General features: G+C 36.6%; 1 long non-coding RNA gene across 2 annotated transcripts in view; it reads left to right on the top strand.

Annotated features, from left to right (window-relative positions):
* The first annotated feature begins 5111 nt into the window (after positions 1-5111).
* The window catches only part of LOC140498268 (uncharacterized), a 69597-nt gene continuing 48078 nt past the window's right edge, over positions 5112-26630 (top strand). Inside the window, exons 1-3 of one of the 2 annotated variants that reach the window (XR_011965043.1) lie at positions 5112-5206; positions 21703-21765; positions 23849-24074. This is a non-coding gene — a long non-coding RNA (uncharacterized lncRNA). The remainder of the gene's footprint in view (positions 5207-21702; positions 21766-23848; positions 24075-26630) is intronic. The other variant, XR_011965044.1, reaches the window with a different exon arrangement.

Below are 26630 nucleotides of genomic sequence, written 5' to 3'. Positions count from 1 at the left end.
TTTAAAAAAAATAATTTAGAGATAAGGAAGAATGATCCAACAGCTGATGAGTGATTCAAATGATCCAATACTTTTGACCTTTGTCTTTGCTGGCTTGCCTAGATGATCTACATTTTTTGAGAGTTCTTGGAAGATAATTGGCAGTGCTCCTGATTACACTGATGCAATCCTTAAGCTTCTTGAGCAGGTACCATATCTCATACTTTCTCTGCCATTCCCCCATGTTGATCTCCTTCTACAGATATGTGCTTAATAAATATTTGCTGAGTGAATAAAACTTTGGGCATTTTTCCCATTTTTTGGTTTCAATTGCTTCTCATCAGTACTGTTCATGATTCCAGAGTCATCACTAGCAATTTTCTATTTGTTGTTTGATCCTTTTAATTATTTGCTAATTATCATAGAGAAATAAATTTTATATTTGTCTCTGTGATCTCAACTTCATTTCTCTGTGGTGCAGACAGATGGTCCTTTCTAGTCAGTCTAAGAACAGTGTCACATTCTTATTCTTATGTGTCTGGTCATTTTCACTTCCCCTTGATGAAATGCATTCCAATGTCTTAATCCTATCCTGGTCTCTCATCATGGCATGGAGATGACTCTGGATTCACAAAGGCAATGCCAAATGAACACATGCTCTGTCAAGACCTACAAAGCTGAAAAAAAACTTCAAGTAATGGTCTGGCAATGGATTTGAAGCCTAATTCAGTGATGAGAGATTCATAACAGAAGACTGTCTACTAGGAAATGATTTTATTTTTCCACAATAACTCATTAGACAGTTGACAGAAACATGAAAAGGTGATCTACACCAGGAGAAAAATTATCTGCAAGGAGGGATACTTCAGCCAATGGATAGTCTTAAATGTCTTCATTCCTCACCAAGCTGAACTCTTGACTGTTCTGGACTTTTTCTACAATGCCCAAGAAACCTCTTCACCCTCTGTCTCCTTCCCCCCACCTTCTTTCTGTCTGTCTCTTTCTCTCTGTGCCCTCCCTCTTTCTACTTTCTTCTCCCTTTCTCATCATGACACCGCTACATGACCCTGGACAAATCAAGTTTGATAAAATAAAAAGTATGAGCATCATAGGATTGTAAAGAGGCAACTAGATGGTATGAGGAATAGAGAAATCCTGGCTCAGGCACTTACTAACTATTTGACCCCAGGAAAGTCATTTCCCCTCTCTCAGTCTCAGTTTCATCACCTGCATAACAGAGATAATAATTGTACAAGTGGGTTATTGTGAGGATCAGATGATCTAATATGTGTAACAAGCTTTATAAATATTAAAGTGTTTACATATATATAAGCTATTATTATTATTATTATTATTATTAATTGTTTATCCTCTAGTTAGATCTAAAGAGAATCTGAATGATCATCTAGTCTGATTCCTCTCGAGGTTGCATTCCTGACTCTCCTACATTTTGTCTACAAAGCCACAGAAATCTTCATCTCCTTCCATTTTTTCTGCTTCTTTAAAAATATGTTTTCTTTCCTCTTTAGAATACAAGCTGCTTGAAGCTAGGGATTATCCTTTTTTCTGCTTATAAATGCATTTCTACTGCTTAGTACATGTTGACTTGGCCTCGTGACATCTATATAAACATTTAAGCAAAATATTAGAGCTGGTTCCCAAAATTTGCTGAGTAACAGACACATTAAAAAAAAAAAACCTCCTGTGTATAAGATTATTTTCAATAGAGTAACTTACTAGCTTGAATACTAACTTCTCTACAACCTTCTGCAATCACATTGACCCATAGTGATTTTTCTCTCCTCTAAACTCTTACTTGAGCACTTATTTTTGGTTTCCTTTGTTTGACAATTGATATTTTAATTACCGCTGATCTTTGCTTTGACCTATTGTTGTTTACCATTTTTTTCCTATGAACTTTCTCACCTAATAGTTTGTATATAGTTTGAATAACATGCAACAGCTTTTGTCCAGAAAAAGATCTGAAGGTTTTAGTAGACTGTAAACTCAATATAGGTCAACAACATGATATGGCCCCTAAAAATTACTGAGATCTTGGACTCTGTTGAGAGAAGTGGCTTCTAGGGACAAAAAAATCATAGGCCCTCTGCATTTGGCCTTGGCTAGACTAGATCAGCAGTATTTTATTGAGTTCTAGGTGCTATATTTTAAATGGAGTTTTATAAAGTACAGTATGTCTAGAAGTAGACAACCAGGATGATGAAGGATTTTTAGGCTATATGCAATGCGAATCAGTTGAATGAACTGGTGACATTTCTGCCTGCAGAAGAAAACACTCAAGGGTACATGATACATGCCTTCAAGTATCTGAAAGACTATCATAGGGAAAGGGGATTAGTTTTGATCTGTGTGATCCTAGAGGACAGAACCAAAAATAATGGGTGAAAGGTATAAAGAGGCCGCTATTGGCTTTACATTGGGAAAACATTCCTAACAATTAGATGTAAGTGCTATAGGCTATCTTAGGAGGCAGTGGCTTCCCCGCCTTGGTGGTCTTCTATCAAAGGCTAGTTGCCCACTTGTCTGGCATGTTACAGTGGGATGGTCCTTCCATTAATCTTTTGGACTACACAGCTGTTGAATTCTCTTCCAACTCAAAGTCTGGGATGTGATGTTTTTTTATACATGTTTCAATTTATGTCATGTAGCATAATGCCATGTTACTTAGTAGGTGCTTTCATTTTAGGTAGAAATGATAATATCCATGGCATTGGGGTCAAATTTGTCTCTTCCCACATCCTGCCAACAGTAGGATTTCCTGTAATGCTGAAGGGAAGAGGATGTTTTGAAAAAAGAAACGACCTATTTTGAGACCAGCTCTCTTTGAATTCAATTGCTTCATCTACTGAATGTAGATTTTGGAGGAATAATTCTAAAAATTCTCTTTGTGGCTTGAATCCAGCCCCCATCACCTATTCAGAAAGAGGCTGAAAAAATGAGATCACTGTATATGTGGTGAATCAGTTTCAAGTTCTCCCATGTAAGTATATTTCTAGTTTTGTAAAACTATTAGTAAGATGGCTATCACTATTCAGTGATTAACCTTGTTACACTGCACTTTGAGCCTCATTTTCCCAGGTATTAATCCATGTAATATGCTTTGCATAGATCTTTGATTTACATCATGGTGTTCTGCGTTGGAGTTTGACTACAGCAATTTTTTTCTTAAGTGTAAGATATTTACCTATTATGAGGTTTTATTTTTGTTTTTAGTGAAGTTTTATTTGTTTCACAAAAAAGATATGTTTTCTATTTATGTGACTAAAATATGAGGTATAATTATAGGCAAATAGAATCTTTAGAACTGGAAAGCATCTTAATGATCAGGTCTGTACTACCTGCTGACCACAGGCCTCCTACAACTTGAAAAAGGATTTTGGGTGGCCTGTGAAAAATGTAGAGGAAAACATCCTTTATATGTAGAGGAAATCCTTTGACAGACTTCAGGTTGTGTAGACCTGTTACAGATCATCTAATTGATGAGTTCCTAACATTTTGGGGTTATCATTTTTCCCTTTGGCAACCTAGTGAAAAATATGGGCATATTTTCAATGTAATGTTTTTCTTAAAAAAATAATTTAAGAAAATGCTAAATTTTTGCTACATGTCAATGAAAATAAAGTTGCATTGTTCTCCCATCCAAGTTTGTAGACACTCTGGAATCCTTGGACCCTAAGTTCAAAACTCAAGATCTAGTTCAACACCGCTACATTTTACAGATGAAAAATTATCAATAACAACAAAAATGTATTTTCTGGATTAGGCACCGGGATGAGTATTATTTCTTTTCCAAATGCATAACCAGGTATTCAAACTGTATCACAGAAAGGAACATTTTAACAGATTTTAGTGGGGGGCAGGGGAGAAGACAGAAGCAACAATTTCCTTTTCGCTTTTTATCACATCAGGGGCAAATCAGCACCCAATGTTTAGTAAATACCAATCTAATCATCTAAGGCAATACAATGCATCATTATAGTCAAATAAAAATGGAAAATTTCAGACATGAACCATATTAATAAGCACAGTGCACGTTAATATTAGCATCTAAATACCGTGGATTATAAAAAAAAAAAACATAATGCAAAGCAATGTTTGCTGAAGGCACATTGTCTGAATTTTTATGTGGACGGCGAGAAGAATTTTGCCACATGAATACCATCCTAACTGGACCATCATCTAAGTTAACTTAAAAAAAATGTAAGATGAGAATGGAATGCTTTGCTTGTACCCATTAGAATCTTTAGCTTCATTTTGTCAGAGGTTTTACTTTGCTTCCCATACCATATGCTGCTTAGTTTCCCTATGAAAAGCTATAAAACATATTTGATTTAAGGGCCAGGAAGTGATAATACCCAATGCCCTGGTTGTAAAACCGTTTACATGGATTTTTATAGACTTTTACAGGGAAACGAGAGGTTGTTTACTAGGGAAGTTCAGGTATTTTGCTGGAATGACTCTCCTTGGTGTCAGGAAGGTGTCAAAGATCCTATGCTGTTAATTTATTTCTGCTTAACTCTCCACTGCAAGTGGAAAGTCATCTTGATTGAATTAATAAAAGTATTAAGTCTCATTTTCCAGTAATAGCTTCATCCCTAAAATCCACATGAATGATTGACAAAGGAGAGGTTGTACCACTTAGTGCCATAAGAAGCTGTCTTATCAAAGAAGTGCGATCTAATAACAATTAATAACACACCCCATGCCTGTTATTTACATGGCTGAGAGTCAAACATATTGTTAAAGGTATCTTTATAACTTCCTTATTCTTTAATGCGCCAACAGATTGATTTGTGGCCTTATCAATATGCGTTTTCCCTTCTAAGATACAAATCCAAACTCACTTATACCTGCCCAAGCTATCTTTCATTCATATCCCCCTATAAATTTGCCACCTGACATGTTTGTCCTTTCTTCATAATCTCTTGGCATTGTCTGAGTATCATTGTAAACCTCCTAGACGATTCATCTCTTGTCCCTCCCTCTTCTTACGTAGCCAGTCCACCTTTCTTCCCCTGGTCATATGTTTCTCTAATGACATCATAATGATTCATTTTTCCTTAATAAGTAACATCTCCTTTCCATATGCAACACAGTATGTTATACTAAAGAGTAATGTGACCTAAAGGACTTCATTTTAGAATTTGAATGAAACCAGCTCTGTGGCCCTGAAGGTCTCTCTGATCTGGAACACACATGTCAATGGGTGAGAATTGAGATTTTGTTCTTATTTTTTTTATAGAATTCTAATTTGGGTAATTCTATTTCTCATCTTCCACAATACACCTAGAGAGTAAATAGTCTCACAGAACATACAATGAAAACACTTGCTTTTCTCTTTTAGTAAGCTAGGGCCTCCTTACTATGAAAAATGTGGACTCTTTGAATTGTCTGATTCATGCTCATCCAGCCCTTTTTAAGAAAACCACCTTTCCCTTTACCAAAAATATGTCTTTCATGACAAGTCAAACTTCCTTGTATAGTCTCAGTTATTTTTCTTATCAACACTGTTTATGAGGGAGAAGATCCAAATCCCCATCACAGTTGTGCTCCTCTTGCCACCATGAGTCAAGTCTCCTTATGCTAGAAAGGGCTGATGGAGGACCATCATGTACTTTATGACATAAAGGTAAAATAAGTCATTCTTTGAGTTTTTCTGGGCCCTATTAGAAGGCTGGGTTGGTGCTAAAGGGAAAAAAAAATTTTAATGTACAACTAAATGATAGATGACATAGTGAATACAACACTAGACCTTGAGGTAGGAATAATAATAACCATATCAGTTAATATTTCTATAGCACTTACTATGTACCAGACATTGTGCTAAGAACTTTATAATTAGTATCTTATTTGGTCCTCACAACAATCCTGGGAGGTAGATGTTGTTATTATCTCCATCTTAAGATGGGGAAAATGAAACAAATAGCAGTTAAGTGACTTGCCAAGGTCACATGACTAGTAAGTGTTTGAGGTCATATTTGTCTCAACTCAGGTCTTCCTTGACTCTAGGCCACCACTCTATTCATTGTACCACCTAGCTGCATGCTCCAACTAAAATTCAGATTTGACTTCAGACACTTATTAGCTGTGTAACCCTAGGAAAATCACTTCACCTCTGATTGCCATAGTTCTCTCATCTGTAAAATCATGACAATAGAAGTACCTACCTTCCAAGGTCCTTGTGACAATCAAATGAGAAAATGCTTGTAAATAACTTTGCAAATGTTCAAATATTCTATTAATGTGAGCTACTACTATTCAGGAAATTACTTGCTTTCTGTCTAAGAACCTTTACTAAGAATTTATTGATGAGAACATTTGCTTCCTATTACCATGGGTACCAAGTTTCCAAGCACAAAATTTGGATGTCTATTTTTTATCTATACATTACAATTTCCATCCTTGGATTGACCAATGGAATTGATCAATATATTGATCAATGGAATGCTGAATGGGTGAACTGATTCATGCCATTATATCTAGTAAGTTACAATCTAGCTCTCCAGAGGTACCTTGCCCCCTCCCCCTTGCCCCACCAAAGATATAGTAGAGGTATATACCTTTCACTTATGGAATAGATGACCTCTGAAGTCTATTTCAACTCTGTGATGACAGAGACTTTTTTCTTGCCCACATCTGTATTTCTCTGAATGCCTAAAGCCCTGATTTCATCAGCGTATGGGACCCTCTTTATGGAAATATCCACAAGTGAAAATCAGGGTCTCAATTTCTTTGTTGCTTAGCCTTTGAGATTTATCTTGGACAATATTTGCATAAGAGGCAAGACTTGAACCTAATGAAGTCTGGATTTCCATCCACTTTACTGTGCTGTGGCTCCATTTCTTTATGTATAGTATATATTTAATCAGTGCTATGGGGGATTTTTGTTTTGTTTTGCTGAATGAAGAAAAAAGTGATTTTGTGTGTGTGTGTATGTGAGTGTGCATGTGTGTATGTGTGTGTGTGTGTGCTTGTCTTAGTTCCATGAGATAAAAGACTATAAGGTAAATTGTCATGGGTTGTTTGTCTAGATTGTCTAGATAATTTTTATTCTTATTGAATGAATCATTGAAGGAATGGAATTGTAGGGTGATGCAATGCATAAGAAACTGAATTTGTATTCATTTACTGAAGTCAGTTTTAATCCCTGGCTTGACCTGAATCCCAACCGTCATTTGCCACCTCTAGGGCTATGAGTGAATCACTTGTAAAACCTCCTCTGAGCTAGCCCTCAACTTGTACTTATGGGGAATGACTGTCCCAGGTTTAAGGTCCTGTGGGGTCCACAACATAAACTACTTATCATAAGTCACCACTAGTGTGTTTAGCTTGACTCTAGTTAACTAGAGCCCACAATTACTTCAAATCAAAGGTATTTGCTGAAATGGCACAGTAAATTAAGTAGTTAATTATACATACCTCCTATAAAGCTGGGGAGCATTCTACCACAAATATATACTGCATCAATAGGACATACATAGAGGTCATGAGTAGAGTGGGGAACACATGCAAGGAACCCATTTAGCCAAGCCATTTGTGAAGTGGAGCAATGCTTATCCCTGCTGCTACAGGCTTGCAGGGTGACTGATTTTCTTGTACTGTTCCTGTTAACCTTGGGCTGATAGATATTTTACTGGTTATCACCATATACAACTCTGTTGGATATTGCTTCAGGGCTTGGTTGCAGTCTCCACTGTCCCCAGCTTCAGCCTCAGTTGAAATCCTGACCTAGGATACTACCATTCCATTTCATAAAGAATCAAAAACCAGTAAGAAGAATCTCAGATCTTAGGCTGCCTGAACTATAGGCACTGGACTCTCAATGCCTCCCACTAACTTGACTTCACATCTGGAGTCCCCCTGCTAGATGCTATCTTGAGTTTCCACTGCAAAGTGTCATTACCAGTTGGGAAGAATGGGGTGAGAAATCTCCTCCTCCCCCTTGCTGTGCTCTCCCAGAACCAGAAGGTAAAGAACAAATTCTTTTCTCAGAGCTGCCTACTGCTTTTTAAAAGCCTTTGAAGGAGTATCTAACCCTCAGCCAATCACCTTCATCCAATAGCCGTGGCCTTGTAATGTTATCAGTTTATTCATACTCTGTTGTCAGGTTGTTCAGGTAAAACCATTTACACCCTAGGAAAATTCCTTAAAACCTCCTTAACACATTGAACTATTCTGAGTTTTTTATTCCTCACCTATAAGATGAAGAACTTGGAGTAGATGATATCTAAGGTCTCTTCTAGCTCTAAATCTCTGGTCTTATTTTCCTATGCTGCTTTCCACAGTTAAAGTAACTAACTATTGCCCCTTTCCAGCCCTGTCCCATTTTCATTGCAGTTTTAATGTGCAATATAGAAATATTAATTCACTGATGCTATTATATCAGCCTCATGATGCTCAGCACCAGCATTCAGGAAGTGAAAATAGCCACTGAATAACTTAGTATGAGTAACTCTTTCATTGTGCATGAACAGTAATCATTTGATTACTTATGCCTCCTAACACAGAACTTAATCCACTGATCTTTGCCGGCATCTATGTGGTAATTAATCTATAAAACACAGCAAGTTTAAGTGCCTGGGATCTCTAAGAAGGTGTAATTATTTTGCATTCCTTAGCTACAGTGTGATTATTTGGGGATGGCTGAACTGCCAGTTGCTCTGAGGCTGTCTGCAGAGCATCCAGAAATCCTCCATGAAGTTCACGTTGTCTCTCTGAATTTTCTCCCACCTATCAAGTTGCCTGGACATTATATATGAAAAAGATTTTTTTCATTTTATTTTCTGAGACATGAGCAAAGCCTTTAGTAGTATGTTTAAGGGTCATCATAAGTTTGATTTGATATTGATCCTCACAGAGGCAAAGATTTAAGGCCAGAGGGGTTGTTGACTTTTGGCAGAAACTCGGCTTGTCTCTGTCAGCATGTATTGTTTATTGCTTTGTAAAATCCAATTCATACTATGTTTGTTTATCCTGACTGCTACCCTAGATCCTCTTGGTAACAGCGCTCTTCTGTAATGAGCATCACCATTGTCACTGAGAGTAACGTAGGGGGAACCCACGTTCTGGTCCCCAGTGGTTTTTAACATGTTGATGGGGAGCCAGGTGTCTCCTTTCCAACCAAAATTTATAGGATTTGAAAGCAGAAAAGCATCACTGATCACAGTGCCTCATATTAAGCAGTATCAGAAGGAAGAGCTAAACCTAAACAGAAATTAAAGGTTTCAGAGCCATTTTATTAACATGAAATATCCATCCCTTCATGGGATTCAATTAAAAAAACATCAATAAAAATCTAATTTCAAAAGTCACAAATGGAGTATCCCCATCTCGCACATACCCCAGATAGGAAACTGCTCAGCCACCTCCAACTCATCGCCAGCTTTAATAAGTATTCAGAAATTATACTGAGACTTCAAAAGAAATTGTAAGGAATTGTTAGCAGGTTTATTAATGTTTTATGTTTTATTAAAAGTTGGGGTGTACATTTCACAATGAGCAACATCAAAAATCAGACTTTCTGCCTGTAATTCTGCTTTCCTCCTGTCTTTCTGCCTTTGGGATTCACTCCTCTCCTTTCATCGGCTGCCATTTGCAGCAGCATGCAGTAATTTCATGGCTCATTGCTAGCGCTGAAAACCTTTGAAACCACAAATGCTAACCTACCTGGCCTGCAGCCATTTAGGAAGAGATTAATTTAGCAAACAGAAGCAAAACACTTTCTACTTCTAGCCTGTGCATAATTTCACTTCTATCTATATTTATTTTACAGTGAGCAGCGTAATGACAATTTCAGTAATTGCAACTCTATAAAAATTTGCCTACCTAGCTTATCTCCCTATCACAATACTGTGAGTCAGTCAGATTGGGGGTGGGGGGGGCATCTAGTGGAATGGCTCAGGTTACCTTCCAAAAATATGGACCTTGTGTAAAAACTTAAGTGAAGCCTGAACCTATTGGAGCTCTTATCTGTTGGACAACCAAGTCTCTCCGATGTTTTGATTGGGGCACATGTGTGCCTCTTTAATTCTCTGTGATGGATGGGGGCCCTGTCCACACAAAACAGGCACTTGGAAGACTGAAGGTGCCAGCCCATTCCTGCTGACTTTGTGTTGAAATGGCTGTTAGGGTGCTGTCGAGCAATCTGAACAGCATAGAAAGGCCATCTGGGGCAAATTTCAGCTATTGGGCTTGGAAAGATGTCAAGGTCTAAATTAGCCTGCAAACTGTTAGCAAAAATAAAAAGTTTTATTGTTTTCCCTCTCCCTTAAGAACTACAATATTGAAAAAAAACACCAATTTTACCTGCTGTCTATGGACCAGTATCCTTTCCCTGAAAGGGAATTTTTTTTGTATTGTGGGTTGTTGTCTATCTGTGTCTTTTATTCATTCGTGCAGGCCTAAAGAAAAATTGCTTGGAAGAAAATGAACCTAGGGAGAAATAATGATTCCAGCCCAATACTATTTAAGAATTAAGAGAAACTGTAATGAAAGTTGACATCATCTAATAGATCAGACAAAATCATTTAAGTAATTCAACCAGTAAGAGTCATTCAACAAATAAAATTCTGGAAGGCATTCGTCCTAAAGCTGCTTCTGTCAATCATGGTTGGGCCAGCTATGCTGTTGGGAGATTGGGGGGAGAAGATTCATATAGAGATGCTAAGAGCTAAGACAAGAGCTTCATCTCCCTAGGTGACTCCTCTCTCTAGTCAGTAGACAGGTTCATCCTTCCTTCTAAAGAAACGTAATGGTTTGTGTCCAGAGTCAAAATTTAGGAATCTGAAGAAGGCTTATTGGATATTGGAGGGTTCAGTTTTAACTCTCTGCAGGGTTACTTTTCTGCAGGAAAAACGGTATTTGTGTGTCATTGAATGACCTTGTCATACACAGCACTTGTATCAGTCTCTAGAAAAAGCATTGGCTAGCAGGATTATGCTCATCATCATGGGCTCTAAGAACAAGTGATTTCAGTGGAACTGGATGGTTTAATGAAAAAACAGAAGCCAGAGCTATGCATAAGGTATTGCTGTTTGGATGCTATGTCTTTTTCAACTTTATATGTTTCTTGTTCCGAAACAATTGCAACTGAACATAATTCTTTACTTGCTTTGCACAGATTTGAATACTTTGTACCCTATAAAGGAAAGTCTGTGACATTAAACTTGTTTATGCACTGTTTTTATATTAGCTGATTCATCTAAGCATACAGATACACAGACGGCAGTGGGATGACTGGCCAACCCACACAGATGTACCCCTCCAATCTGGCATCCCCTAACATTCATAAAATATGTCAACACAGCCTGGATTTTTTCCACGGTTTATGTTATACTATTGGTGTTCATACCACACTGGCAAAATATTTCATGTTGAAATTTGTCCCCAGTTGTAAAAAAGAAAAAGTGAATTCCCTCTACATTTTTAGGCCATTTGTAACAGTATTTGGGCAGTATCCTCACAAAATAATATGCACTCAAATCAACAGAAACAGAACATGAAATCATATTCATGGATCTGGATTTTCCATTACAAAAGACTGTTCTTTCCCTCTATGACTGACAATAACTACACTGTTTGAATGGTCCTTTTCTTTAACAGTGATGCTTTTCCCCCAATATTACCCGAAGAACCAAAGCAAAGATCCCCTAATATGAGTGTGATCAGTGTTGTAGACAGTCTACCAGAATAATTATGCAGAAGAGGAAGAATATTTTAGTAATTACTGACACCAGGAGCATGCGATTGTTCTCGAGAAAAATATTTCAATAAATGACTCCCTGAGTTATACCCTCTGGGAGAAAAATGGTGGCTAGCCAGTCCAAGATTCTTAGGTCTTAGGAGGCCCCAGGAAGAAGGATAATTAGGAATTCTTGTCTCTGGAGCAAATTCACTTTTTTCTTAGGGCTTTTGAGGGAGAACGGCCACTCAGTGTATCCCCCATATATATCCACACTTCATAGCCCAAATCCTTCAATCTTCCAGTTCCCAGAAGGAGGTAAAATTTTGATGTAGGCTATACAAGAGGGGCATTGTATCAATGGGATTTAGACGACATTGAATTTTAAGGAGATTCTGGAGTGGAGTGACTTAATCAGGGAGCCTCTCTAGTGGACTATTACATGGCTCTGTGTTTGGTCATGTTCATTTCTGCATTTTTATCAATGACTTGGATAAATGAATTGATAGCAAAATATCAAATTTGCAGATTATATAAAGTTGGGAGAGATTGCTAATGGGTTGAATGACAGAACTAAGATCCCAAATTATCTGTGTAGGCATAATAACGGGTCAAATCTTATAAGACTAATTTCATAGAGTCTCCATGTCATAGAATCACAGAATTTCAAATTTGGAAGAGATCCCAGAGGCTATCTTGTTAAATGCATAACTGAAAAAGAATCTCTTCTCTAACATATCTGACAAGAGGTTTTGTTTAAAACATGTCATTGAATGGTAACCTTTTCCTCCAGAGGCAGCCTATTCCACTTTGGGACAGGAAAGTGTTCCTTAGGTCAACCTAAATTTGCTTCTTTGCTACATCCTCCCATTGCTCCCAGTTCTGCCCAGTAGGCGGAACAAGTCTATTTTATCCTCCTTGGATTAGTCTTTCAGATACCTGAAAAGAGCTACCAGGTTTCTCTTCAGTCTTTTCCTTTCCTTTCTGGGCAACTCCAGTCCCAAGTACCAGCTCCCATATGGTGTGACCTAGAGGTCCATTACCATTTTGGTTACTCTCCAGTACTTAATTCTAATGTCCCCCCCAAAAAAAGAGTAAAATATTTTAAATGTGTTCTCACCTGGGAAACACATAGCAGTATTTCCTTATTTGTAGGAGTTATGCTTCACTTAATGCAGTTCACAATCATATTTTGAGGGCTATATCATATTGTGAAATTTAAGAGACAAATGAAAATTCTGATATATAACTTTAAAAGATCACTTGCACAAGCACAAATTTGGGAAGACATGGTTAGAGCCCCTGAAAGGACTGCTTTCAGTTCATACAAAACAATTCATAAAAAAAAAAAGAAGAAGAAAACTAGGAGATGAATACACTGAATGTCTATTCATGAGTCAGCCATGTAATTGGCATGCATAAAGCCAATGTAATCACAGTCTTCATTAATACTAATCTAGTATATACAAAAGAAGTTAAGGTTCTGTAGTACACTCCTTAGTGAGACCATATCGTAGTAACATGTTTAATTTGAGCACTAAAATTTAGGATGGGAATTGACAAGCTGAAGAAAGTCTAGATTAGGTTGACTTAGATGGAGAAGACTCAAAAGTTTACATATTCATTGAAGGAAGTGGGAGCATTTTGTGTGAAGAAGACAATGCTTAGGGAAACATAACTTCCTTTAAGTATTTCAAAAATTTTCATATGGAAAAAATTGTGTTTTTTCATGTCCACAGAGGGTAAGACTAGGATAAATAATAGTATACAAAGGGAGATTTTGGTTTAATACAAGAAAATATTTCCTAACAGTTAGGAGGCAGTACATTCTCTACCACTAAATGTCTTCAATGAACAGATGCATAACCATTCTTTGATATTTTAGAGGTGATACCTACTCAGATATAGGTTGTATTAGATGTCCTCTGAGGTCTATTTAAACTGTAAGATGTTGTGACTATCTTGTATCTCTTTCTCTCTATATCTTAGTCACTGTGTGTGTGTCTCTCAGTGTGTCTCTGTGTCTTTTCTGTCTGTTCCTCTGTCTGTCTCTCTCTGTTTCTTTCTGTATTGCTCTGTCTCTCTTTGTATTTCTCTCTGTGTTTCTTCCTGTCTCTGTCTTTCTCTGACTCTGTCTCTGTCTCCCTCTGTCTCTTTGCTTCTGTCTATCTCTGTCTCTCTCTGTCTCTGTTTCTCCAAATAATATTCAGATCTCTATAATCCTACAAAAGCCTTCTGTTAAAATTTCAACCATTTACTTTTTCTGACTTCTCTCTTTTGGGCAGTGGCATAATTCAGTCACCAAGCTTTAAAAATCTGATATTATCGTTGACTCTTCCCACCCTCTCATCTCTCATATTTCAATTTATTTGTGGGTAATATTTTAATCAGTGTAAATCACAACTAATCCACATCTTTTCACCTTTTTTTTGCATATTTTCCCATAGATTCTCCACATAGTATTCTACCCAATATGCTGGAAATTCTACTTTAGGTCTTTTGTATGTCCTTTATACCAACTCAACCTTATACCTTTTCTTGTCTGTCATCATTTACTCCACTATTGATCAGCCTCATTTTCTGATCATATATTTAATGAATAATGCTCCTTACACTAATTATCGCACATAGGTAATCATAAGCAACATTGTTAGTGAGCTTGTTGTATACAACATGAGTCTCTTCCTGGCTTCCTTCAAGTCTGACCTAAAAACTACATCTTTTTTTCAAGAAATCTTTCTAAATCCCCCTTAATACTATTGCCTTCCCTCTAAGATTAGTTCCATCTCTCTGTCTCTCTGTCTCTCTGTCTCTCTGTCTCTGTCTCTCTCTCTCTCTCTCTCTCTCTCTCTCTCTCTCTCTCACACACACACACACACACACACACACACACACACACAGGAGATGTCAGTATGTGTGCATAATGTTGTCTCCTTCATTAAACTGTGAGTTCCTTGAGTACAGGAACTGTTTTTGCCTTTCTTTACATTCTTGGCCCTTTAGAACAGTGACTTAATAAACGTTTATTAACTCCTTGACTATATTTAAGTTATAACTTTGGGGACATAATTTTGTATATTCATAAACTATGTTGTTCCAAGAATAATAATCATACAATAACACTATGAAAATATTGTTGCTAAATGGACTTTTGTGCTGAAGATCAGTTTGAGATTATCGAAAACATTGTATAATTTTCCCAATGCAGTTCAACCTATTTTTTTCCTCCTATTCAATCCTGGGCTTAACTCTTTGTTTATACAAAGTGTCTATTTGGGGTTGAGATTAGGGAAGGGAGGTCTGGACCATTTTAGGAAGCTACACCTGAAAACCCTTTCTGAACCAAGGTACATTATATTTTTAGGACAGAGGTTCCTAACCTGCGTGTCAGTGGATAGATTTCAGGGGGTCCAGATGGAAGAAAAAAATACTTCTTCATTTTTACTAATGTCTAATAACAATTTAGCATTTCTTTCCATTTATTTTATGAATTTAAAAGTGTTATTCCGTAAAAGGGCACATAGAGTTCACCAGACAACCAAAAGGGACCATGTCACATAACAGATTATGAAGTAGGACCAAAACTGGACTTGAGGAACATTCTTCAGTCTTCTACATTCTCTAATACCCATGTACTGATACATCAATTCAGGAAATTGACCTTATGGTACATAATTAATTTTTCTTCCATTTAGTCATTCCCATGTGATCCCTTTTGAGTAATCATGAATCCAATTGAACATATCTTCAATGATATGAATTTGGAAACAATAAGAACAATTTAATCCAAAACAGACACATCCAAAAGAGCTCATCATCTATGGTCAACCTCTCTTCCATTTGACCTGTGTACGTAACATCTTCTGTCACTGTGGTGAACATCTTTGGGAAACATATATCTGCCTATTTTATGCCTCACTTGACATTAATAATCAGAGGCTTGTTGAACAATTCTCTGTGGTTACACTTATCAAAGAATCATATAAATTTGATATGCACACAAGCAACTCCTTGTTTAAGGAGAAGCATTAAACCTGCATTTTGTTCTACCATTTTTATCATTTAGAGGAGTTTGTGTATTTTATAATGAGCCAAAGTTAACACAGCAGTCTTGTAGTCTTTAGAATTTTCAGGCAATGATCTATAATCTGTAGAAAAAGAATGAAAGGTTATCTTTTGGATCAAAGAGTCATACTCTATTCACATAAAAATGCATGATTCCAAATTGATTTTGAGAATAATTGGAGCAATTCACTAAAAATGTCCCCATGTGCCTGGCTTCCCATAGCCCTCTGCTCAAACATTAACTACTCTCATCTTGTGTCATCTTAGTTAATTTGCTAGATTCGAGGAAAAACCACAGAGTAGTTTTAATTTTTATTCATCATATTGTTGGTTATTTGTAACATTTCATATGATTGTTAGCTGTCTGTCAGATTTTTTTGGATAAATATTCATATTTTTAGATCATTACTATATTGGGGTCTTATATATTTAGCTTAATTGATTTTAGTATTATATATCTGCCTTAATTTCCCAGTTTTCTTTTTCTTTTTGCTCTGTACCCAGCTTGATAGTCTTACCAGCTGCTAGGGGTTCAATGCTTATCTTTATGCAGATAATCCCCAAATAGATTTATAGTTCCTTAATTGTGTTCCTTAGTTCCAGTGCTGTATCATAAATTAACATTGGTACACTTCAAATTTAACATCCCACGGACATTCCAACTTCAACAGGTCCAAAACAGAACTGATTATCTTCCCTCCCCCAAACTATTTACCACCACCACCTCCCCAACTTCTCTACTACTGTTGAGGGCACCATCTTCCTCCTAGTCACCCTAGCCCACAACTTTGATGTCCTCCTTGGCCCCATTGTGAAACCGTCCCATTTCCCTCTTCACAGTAGCTCTCTTGTATGTTCCTTTCTTTTTATTTACTTCCACCCCAACCCTATTTTAGTGTCCTATCTTTTCCTGTCTGGCTGTATGCTCTCTGCCCCAATCCATCCTCTATTTAGGTGGCAAAGTCATTTTTTGCAAGTATCTGTCTGACTATGTTTCCTTCTGTTCAATGAACTACAGTACTACAATTATCGCTAGGACCAAATATAAACTCCTTCCTTTGGCATTTCAAGTTCTTCATACCCTGGTGTCCTCCTGTCTTTTCAGTTTTCTTATTGTCTATTCTCCTCCACGCAAACTATATCATGCTAGCATATTTCCTAGTCAAACACAATGCCTTCTCAGTACCTGTTGCCCACCATGGAATTCTACTTTCTTATCTCCCACTGTTCATTTTGAACCAGATTCAATTTAAATCTCACCTGTTTTAGCAGGTCTTTTCTGGTCCTCCCAAATGTTAATGCATTCTCCCTCAAAGCTCCTTGTATGTACTCTGTATGTGTGTGTGTGTGCGCACTTACATACATACAATCTTGAATCTATATATCTCTATGTGTTTATATATCTCTATGTAGACAAATCATATGTAGGAAAAAATTGAGAAAGATCAAAAGGAAGTGAAAGTTGAGAGAAGAGAGAGAGAAACACACAGACAGACAAAGACAGAGAGAGAGAGAAAGAGGGAGAGAGAGAGAGAGAGAGGAAGAGAGAGAGAAAAAATCTGCCTAGTTATTTTACAAGCTTTTTCCCCTTAGTATCCTTGCTCATTAAGGTCAATGACTAGGTTATCACCTCTCTTTGTGTCCCCAGAATTTATCTCACCTGGAACAAAATAAGCTCTTAATAATCACTTATTGACTACTTGACTTGACCTTTCCCAAGTTTAGGGACTCTTCTCTAACATTGTAGATGAGAAATAGTGGGGCCGTTTGTAGTCTAAAGTTGTCTGGTGACCCTGAGAGGTTAAATGAGCTGCCCAACATCATACAGCCAATATGTAGGAGAAGGAGGCCTTATGAACTATGAGAACAACCAGCTCTTTATCCACCACTGCTTGCTGCTTCTCCAATTTCTTTCTTGCCAATACTTTTATTCTAGGAATTCTGAGTTGCATTTGAGTTTGGCATTAAAGTATAAAGACATATGTCTGTTTTGACTGAACTGAAATATACCTGTCTCCACTTTAAATGTTGCAAAGGCCAGGGTCAGGTTTGCCATAAAGTTCTCCTTTTGTCTTGTCTTTTGCGTCAGTTATTGAGATATGTATGTTGCTGATGTTTGCACAGGTATTCTCAATCACCTGGAGAAGATGATCTTTAATTCCAATGAGAAATTCAATGAATTCATTTAGGGCTTAAGGGTCTTGGTCAAAACTGTGACTATGGAGGGAGTTATGCCTGTTCTTACTTACCTCTCCAGAAACTAAAATAGGCACCTCCTTTCTCGTTGGTTGTACTCAGGACATGGGCCACTTTAGCACAACCCTGGAAAATGCAGGCTGTCACTACCTGAAATGGCTTCACTGGCTTCTGTCATTAGGCTTGTCTGTAAGGCTCCTCAAACAACTACTTCTGAAGTTGGTCTAATAACATTGATTTCCTCTGCAAAAAAATATCCCGCTGGGTGCAGTTACCCAGAGAAGGAAAACTGAGATTGACTATACTTATGGCCCAAACTCCTACTCTTTCCTCATATTAGGTGGGCAGAATAGATACTAAAGTGGTCTGCTCAGTTGCAATTACAATTGCCAATTCTCACTCTGTCTTGTCCAAATGCTAGATGACCTCCTCGTTATTACCTGCTCTTGATTTGTGGTGGATGGCCTGTTATACTGAATTATGTTCCTGTCTCCAGGGGAGAATATGTCCCTTAATCTATAAAACAGGGCCCTGAGCTTTACAGACACATTGAAAGGATACGGGTACTTCTGAATAATATTTCTTTTAAGCATTTCAATAGTAAGTTATAATGGCAGTTTATTTCTAATTATTGCATATTTAAATCTATCTGTCCTTTTCTAAATATTGATGTTGATCACCCAGAAAAACTGGTAGTTTAATTTTTCTCTAACTCAAGACTATGCATGTATGTATATACATACATACACATATATACATATATATATACACACAACATGCATATATAAGTATATGTATATCCATGTGTTTGTATATGATAAATACAAATGAATACACATAATATATAGCAACTGAGACCAGAGTAAAAATGTTATTTTGTTTCACAATATGATGATTAAACAATGGCAAAAGCAATGAAGACAAGCTTGTCTTTGACAGATAGAAAACCATATGGCCAGTTTCAGGCAGGAGAACATTGTTAAGACCAAGTTATAAACTTCTGAAAAACAGGAATTATAATGGAATCGCTGATACAACCTTAAGTCTACCGGTGTGAGCGGTGCTGTTATTATTTTCTATGGTAACATAAGAAAAGACAGCACTGTTTGGGCCATTATCCTTACTGCTCTCTTTTCAGTATAAATCATTATACTTATTATCTGTCTTCTTGTATAGAGGGTCATGAGAAAGGCCAATCGAAAGCTGAAGAAACCTACTTTTCTCAAATAAATTGGACCTATTTCTAATTCTTTTTCTTTATCAAATACAAGAGAACAGAGACTTTTTTGTGGAAAAATTGTTTCATGTAAGATTAAAGTGCAGATTATTGGTGAGAAAATGACATTCACTTCTAGACATCTTGTCGATCCCTGGGAGATATTGCCAGTTTCCCTCTGATATTTTTTTACCTTTCTTCCTTGGAGGATTTGTTTCCTGGAAGGTTTTGAACAGTAGATGCTGAAGCTTTTATTCAGTAGTGGGGGACATGTGTTATTATTTATTTATTGGTGACTGAAGCTATGATCCTAGTGAAATAACTGCTTTTGAGTGAATTTTATTAAAACTCAGAAATGTCTTTTACCTTGTTTTCCAACTCCTTTTTCTTTTCCCTTTTTATAGTAGGCCCTTAAAAAGTGATTTGGTATTCTATTTTGAATAGTTATTTAACAATGTTAGTTGAAACTTTTAGTCATAGATATTTTATAATGATTCTAGAAACCATACATTATTGAATGGGGAGTGTTTATTAGTTTTAAATTTACCATCACATGAAACAACTCTTCTCCTCTCTCCTCCGGATTGAGCATTTTTGGACAATATGTGTTTATATAATAACAGAAGTTTCCATTTGTAATAAGCTGGATTGCAATTATCCCATAGAATGGGATCTGGTCAAGTGATTGTAAGCTAAAATGCAGTAGGAGAATTATGGAATGGATAAGGTAAGCACGAGAATTGTGCCCTTTCTAGCCCTTTCTGTATGGCAAGGAAAATGAAGAATCGGTTTCCCCCAACATGGACTAAAAGTTCCAAATTCAGCCTAAACAGAGTCCATAAGCAAAAAGTTGAAGATTTATTGGAAAAGGCAATGTGAAATAATTAGGAGTAAAGGGACCTGAATATTGCACTTGAATAAGGACAAATCTCTTAAAATCTCTAAACTTCATAGTTATTTATAAAATTAGAATGATGAGAGTAATAGTTTTACTATCTAATTCATATTTGTAAGTAGTATTTAATTGACAATTTTGGGGAAAAGTTTTATTTTAAAATGTAAAACACTTTATAATGATGTGTTATTATTTCCTAAAATAATAATAATTTAATTCAGTGTGGCAAATGTGCATTCCATACCTATTAGATTCCAGACACTGTGCCAGGTTCTGTGAGTACAAAGTCAAAACCACAATCATTTCTGCTTTTATGCAATCCACTAAAGAGATGTAGAGACACTGTGCTATGATAAATAAGTCCTGATTTCAGTCATAGAACTTTGGTTTATTTCTCAGTTTAGCCATTTATTTATTATCCGTATCACTAGGCAAGGCACCTAAATTCTCTGGGCCTCATCTTTCGCAACCATAAAATGAGAGAGTTGAAACAGATGAGCTCCAAGGTCTGGACCAGCTCTAATTCCATGATCTTATGCTCTTATGACACAGACATGGATAAATATAAGGGAAAATAATTTAAAGGGGAGATCATTAGTAACAGGGGAAATCAGAGAAGGTACCATAGCAGAAGGACAGCACCTCAACTGAGTCTAAAAGAAAGAGAAGTTGTAGGAAAAGAAGGAGCAGTTTCTAGGCATGGGAACAATCCTTCTACATTCATAGTAACTGGAGATGGAATGTCATGTTTGATAGTGTAGTTGAGTTTGGTTGGAATGCAGTTTGTGATGGAGAATAGTATGAAATAAGTCTGAAATGGTAAGTGGGACTCAAACTGTAGTGGGTTGTAAATACCAATTAGTCCTTAGAAGGAATGGGAATTTTGAGAAGTGCTTTGCCATAGATCTGTACCTTAGAAAGATAATTTTAGCAGCTGTGTGGAAAATGGATGGAAAAGGAAAAAGACAAGAAGGGGACCTTGTCTCTCTTCCTCTGCCACCCCCTTTTCCCATTGGCCAATTGATCTCAGAACTTCAGTTTTGTCGAAGAGCCCAAACCAGCTATCTTTCTTTCCCTGGACCTTATCACATTACTCATCTGTCTTCTTCTTCTATCCCAATAGCCCCCTTCTCCCACTACTTGAGTTCTTCCCAGATTCTCCATTTTGAGGAAGGGTCCAAACCAGTTTCATTCTCCAGATTTCACCACCATCATCCCTTCTCTACACTTCTTTTAGTCTTTATTTTATGTATTTTCTTCTCTCATTAAAATGTAATCTACTTGAGAGCAGGGACTATGTCTCTTTTTCTTTGTATTTGTTTGACCAGCACTTAACATGGTTGAATAAATGCTTACTGACTAGCTGACTTGACCTAAAGGGACAAAGCCTAAATATGGATGATGTGAAGAAAGAGAAAAGAGACAGTTGCAAGTCATATGGTGGATAAAGAAAATATAGACAAGGAATTGGATATGGGTGATAATGAAGAGTGGAGAGAGAGAATTACTTTTAAGTAGCAAACACGGGAGACTGAGAGGATGGATGGTGGTACACTCAAGAGAAATAGAAAAACTTAGAAATAAGAAAATTTGGAAAGAAAATTTTGGGAGGGGAGAAGATAACCTGTTCTTTTTTGTACCTGAACTTAGGAAGCACCAGAGGAGAAAACAGTCTGGAAAGATTAATTCTCAAGAGCATTTTCTGAATAGCAGGTAAGAGCCAGAATGTGGTGAGACTTAAATGTTAGCTTATATTTTATCCCATAAGCAAAAGGAGCTTTCAGTGGTGTTTTCATATGGTCATAGCTGTGCCCCAGGAAAATAATTTTGGCAGCTGTGTGGAAACTAGATTAAAAAGGGTAAGAAGCTGGAAAGAGACCAATGAAAGTGTGCTTCTGATAGTGCAGGTGAAACAATACCACATCAATATAGTGTCTTGCCCTGTTAAGTATACTTTTACTGACCCTCAACAGCTTCAGAGACATTCCATTTTGGGGGTGGGGGAGGTAGGGATACCAAGATATCAGGTGACTTAGCTAGTATGTCTGAGAGGCCGGTCTTAAACTCAGGTTCATCCATAATATCCATCGCTGGATTTACTGATTCCGAGGCCAACTTCCTATTGACCTTGTCACATTGCCTTTTACCGTTCCTGTTTATGTGATAAATGTCTTTTGTTTATAAAACTACTTTATGCTTGTACAGAGATTTGAAATTTCCTAGACCTTTCTGAACATATTACTATATCTTCTTTGATATTCAAATAGTCTATGAATCTATAAAATGAAAAGAAAAATTTGGACTAGGTGATGTGGAAGGCCATTTCTGTCAATTCATTTCAAAGTAATTTAGGAAGCATTGATCAAGGGTCTACTATGTGTGTGTTGTTGTACTAGGAGAGTAGTTGAACTCAGGAAGATGAGTCTTCCTGATGCCAGGACCAGCACTCTTATCTACTGAGCCACTTAGCTGCCCATAAAGTGCTTACTTTCTATTTAGTTACACAAATTAATATATATATCTACACACATGTGTGTATGTACATATATGTATATGTGTGTGTGTATATGTGTGTAAACATATACGCATACATATAATCAGTTAAAAAATGCAAGTTCACTATCCTTTATGTAAATTGACCATGCATTACTAAAATGTGAGTCTTGTTGAGGGAAATGGAGCAGCATAAAGCTTCTAAAGTAATTTTCCTAAAGACAAGTTCTAACCATGTCACTCCTTGCTCCCCTAGTTCCTATGGTTCTCTCAGTGGTCTCTCTTCACTCTTTAGCTTTAAGGATAAAATATAAACTGTTTGACATATATGTTTGGTGTATAAAGCCCATTATAGCCTGGCTCCAACCGATTGTTTCATCTTCATCATGTTGCTAGCTTTCACAGACTTTTAAGTTCAAGCTAAACTAGTTTCCTCCTTCCTCACACATGAAATTCTATCTCCCATCTCCATGCCTCTGTATAGGTTGTCTCCATGCCTTAAATGTTCTCCCTGCTCCCTCTACCTTTAACAAACTTGAGACAGCTTTTTTATTGCACCTGGTGCCACTTCTATCCAACCTGATTGATATCTGGCCACTGGATCTAGATGGCTCTGGAGTAGAAAGTGAGGCTGGTGACTACACAGTCATTTCTCATTCAAATCACATTCAATTGCAAGTCATGTCATCATTAGCCTGATGTGGTCCTCTTCAAGAATGAAGGACAAATCACACACAACAAGATTCCTTTAAAGCTTAACTCAAGTGCCAACTTTTACATGAAACCTTTCTCAACACCACTCCCCCTCAGTTGTCATCACTTTTCACTCAAAATATTGCTTCATACTCATTTTCTGCTTGTTTTGTATAAACCTATATATATATAATGTTTTCTCCTCCAATAGAATATAAGTATCTATAGGACAGGGGTTATTTCACTTTTGTGTTTCTTTCCCTAAGAGTAAGACGTATCCTTGGGTACGTAGGAGGAAGGTAATGAAGACTCATATTATATTGTATTAAACAGTATACAATGGACAAAAGATATTTCTATTGGTCTACCCAAAAAGTATCTTTGAATCTGTTTGAATCTGGTATGTTTGAATCTGTTGTGGGCTTTATCTTTATTTATAAGAAATAGCTTATATTTTTCTTGGGCCAGCTTCCTACAGGTCTAAGTCATATGATGAGATTTTTCCCACAAAAGTTTTTATCCTATATCCTTTGCCCAAATGGAACTCCCACAGGCCAGTCCAAGTGTATAACAAAGGAGTGCAGCTTATGCATTTTACTTTCAATCCTAGCTGTTCATCTATGGCTGACCAAGGTTACGGCCAATTCACAGTGGCCTTCAGAGGAAGTGGACACTGATATAGAAGTCCAATTTATATGTGAATCTCTCAATGTCTCCTAGAAATGAATGCCAGAAAGTTTAGTTCTGCAGATGTTTCCATATAAAATGCAATATCAAGATTATCCTACTCTTATGTGAACTAGATCAACAGCATATTCTGCTTCTGCTTTCCTGAGGTAAGATGTAATTTGTTTAAAAATGTTTTGGAACTATAATGAGTCAATATTAATGCTGACGACACAATGTCATTATCATTTTGACAACTTTGCGTAATTCAGTAAATATTTCCTGGCATGGTAAACATTGGCCACTGTACCTGTCATTAATACAAAGTAGGCAGATTGATTGACAATGGAGTGTGTTTAGAGATCCAGGGCTCTTGGATTTTCTAGATCATAGTTTACTCATAACTAGAAGACAGCTGTGGCTTCATTGCCAATAGTTAAGTCAATTATAAAAATGTTTCTTAATTAAATGATGTTTCCTCCATTAAAAAAAAAGGTGCTCATTTGTAGCAAGTTAGCTAAAAGATGTCTGGCAGAGTGAAAGGGAGAAGGCAGGAGAGGATACTGACCAAAAAAAAGTTTGATGATTTTATACATAAATTTTAAAGATGTTTGTTTATTATGAAGGATGGTTTCTAATACTAGGGCTAAGTAAGTGTGATTTAATTTTTTTAGCCCATCCATTGCTGTCTAAAATTGGGTCAGTTCTACCAAAGGAAGGATGGGAAATGTTCAGTCACAGACAATGGAACCAAATTGATTGTTTTTGATTTCTTGACATTGTCTTAATGTTTGATTAGCAAGGATATTTTTATGGGTTGTTTTATTGATACTGTTCATGGCTAAGCAGCTTTTAAAGCCTTTTTGTAAAGAGAAGATCTTGAGAATGAGAAGAATAGGCTAGTATCTGACTCGGATGGCATATTTGTGCTCAAATCAAGTAGTAACATTTTTATTTCGATAATCTGTCATCTGCCTTCGAATTACTCCTGTTCTTGCTTTATTTATTTCTTTGTTAAGATTTTTGTAAAAATATGTAGCCAGTTAAGTTTGAAATTTTAATTTCATTTGCTTATTTCCAAAACTATGATGCAAAGATTAGGGTCCATTGACTGGTATTTTTCAACTACCAGCCCCACAGTTAATTAAAGTCCATTGCAATCACATGCAAGTATAAAAATGATATATTTCAGTTGCATTTTATCTGCATATTCTTGAGCCCATCTGCTAAGTTATTGTCTTAATTTAATTTCGCAAAGGCACATAAACATGATTTCAAACAAGGCAAACAATATAACGGATCTGATTAGGGATTACTGCTTTGAAGAATACAAATGTTCATCATATATCTGTTTTCATAAAACAATATTTTATTTAATATCTTTGCACTTTATACATTAATATCATAATAGTAAGAAAGGAAATGTACATTTCAGAAATTCCACCCTGTGCAGGGACAATATGGATCGCTGAAATCTGAGCAAAAAGAGGGGAGTTATAGCTTCATCGAAAAGCAAATTTTTAAAAAAGAAAGATACACAATATCACTATTATTACTGGTGGCAGTAATATAGTGGCAATTTTTACAACACTCCACAGGATTTATTAATATTCTTTTACTAATCTTAAGAAAATAGGTAGGTATCATTTAGAGAGAACAGAACAAGCAGAAGGAAACACATTGAGATTTGAACGTAGCAAATTTTTGGTTGAAAGTCAGAAAGGCATGGTAATTTGAATTCTAGGCTTGGAATCAAGAACATCTTAATTCAAATCCTGTTCTTATTCTGTATGATTTTAGGCAAATCCCTTAACATCTCAGAACTGTAGTCAATGAAGACTATAAACTACAAACCAATTATGACCTCTAAATGCAGGGAGTTTCCTTTTATGAAAGCAATTTTTTGAGAATCACAGAGCTGGTGATGAACATGGAGTATGAATCTGGTTCTTCTATCTGCCCCCATAGAAGTTACAGTGGGATCTGGAGATAGAGTCAGTCACAGACTTATGAATGGAATTTCAATTGAATTCCAATTCCAATGAATTGAAATTATATTCAGTGAATCAGATGATGTATACAGTTGTCCTGGATCATCAACAAGGAGTAAGTCAGAAAAGAGGGAGGAGGCTACCAGCCAATGTTTTCCATAAGTAGAGATATAGAAAAACAGAGGATGGAAAGCCTTCTACATTCTTTACCTGGGAGAGTTTAGGAATATCTTAAGTATAACATAATCTGATTCAACACTAGTGATCACTATGAGATCAGAAAAGATCTGAAAGAAATATGAGTAATCTGAATTGGTTTTTGAGAGGGCTGAGTAGTGTAAAATTGCAATTCTAATTAGTGTGTTTGTGTGCAAGACAGTCATTAAAGACTTGAGAACAGTGTCTTTGCTCTGATTTAGGGAACTCCCTAATAAATTGCCAATACTTAGTACAGTTCCTTGGGCTGAAATTGCTGTGGAAGTTAAATTGTGCATTTCATTCAATATTCTCATACTTCCCAGGAACACCTTTGTAGGATTCCTGCATAATTTCCAACAGCCATACCTTACCATGAAAGACACAGAGGAAATGTGCAGATGCGAGTGAAACCATGAACTCAATAGGACCCCTAGGAAATGAACAAAATGGAGCATGACCTAGAAATAGGTTTGATTCTGGAAATTTGACTCTCTCGAACATGACTCAGCATTTCATGGTAAAATACACAGCAGATAG

The sequence above is a fragment of the Notamacropus eugenii genome, chromosome 4 (assembly GCF_028372415.1).
Source record: "Notamacropus eugenii isolate mMacEug1 chromosome 4, mMacEug1.pri_v2, whole genome shotgun sequence".
Classification (NCBI taxonomy): Eukaryota; Metazoa; Chordata; class Mammalia; order Diprotodontia; family Macropodidae; genus Notamacropus; species Notamacropus eugenii.
This window is presented reverse-complemented; position numbering and strand designations above follow the sequence as displayed.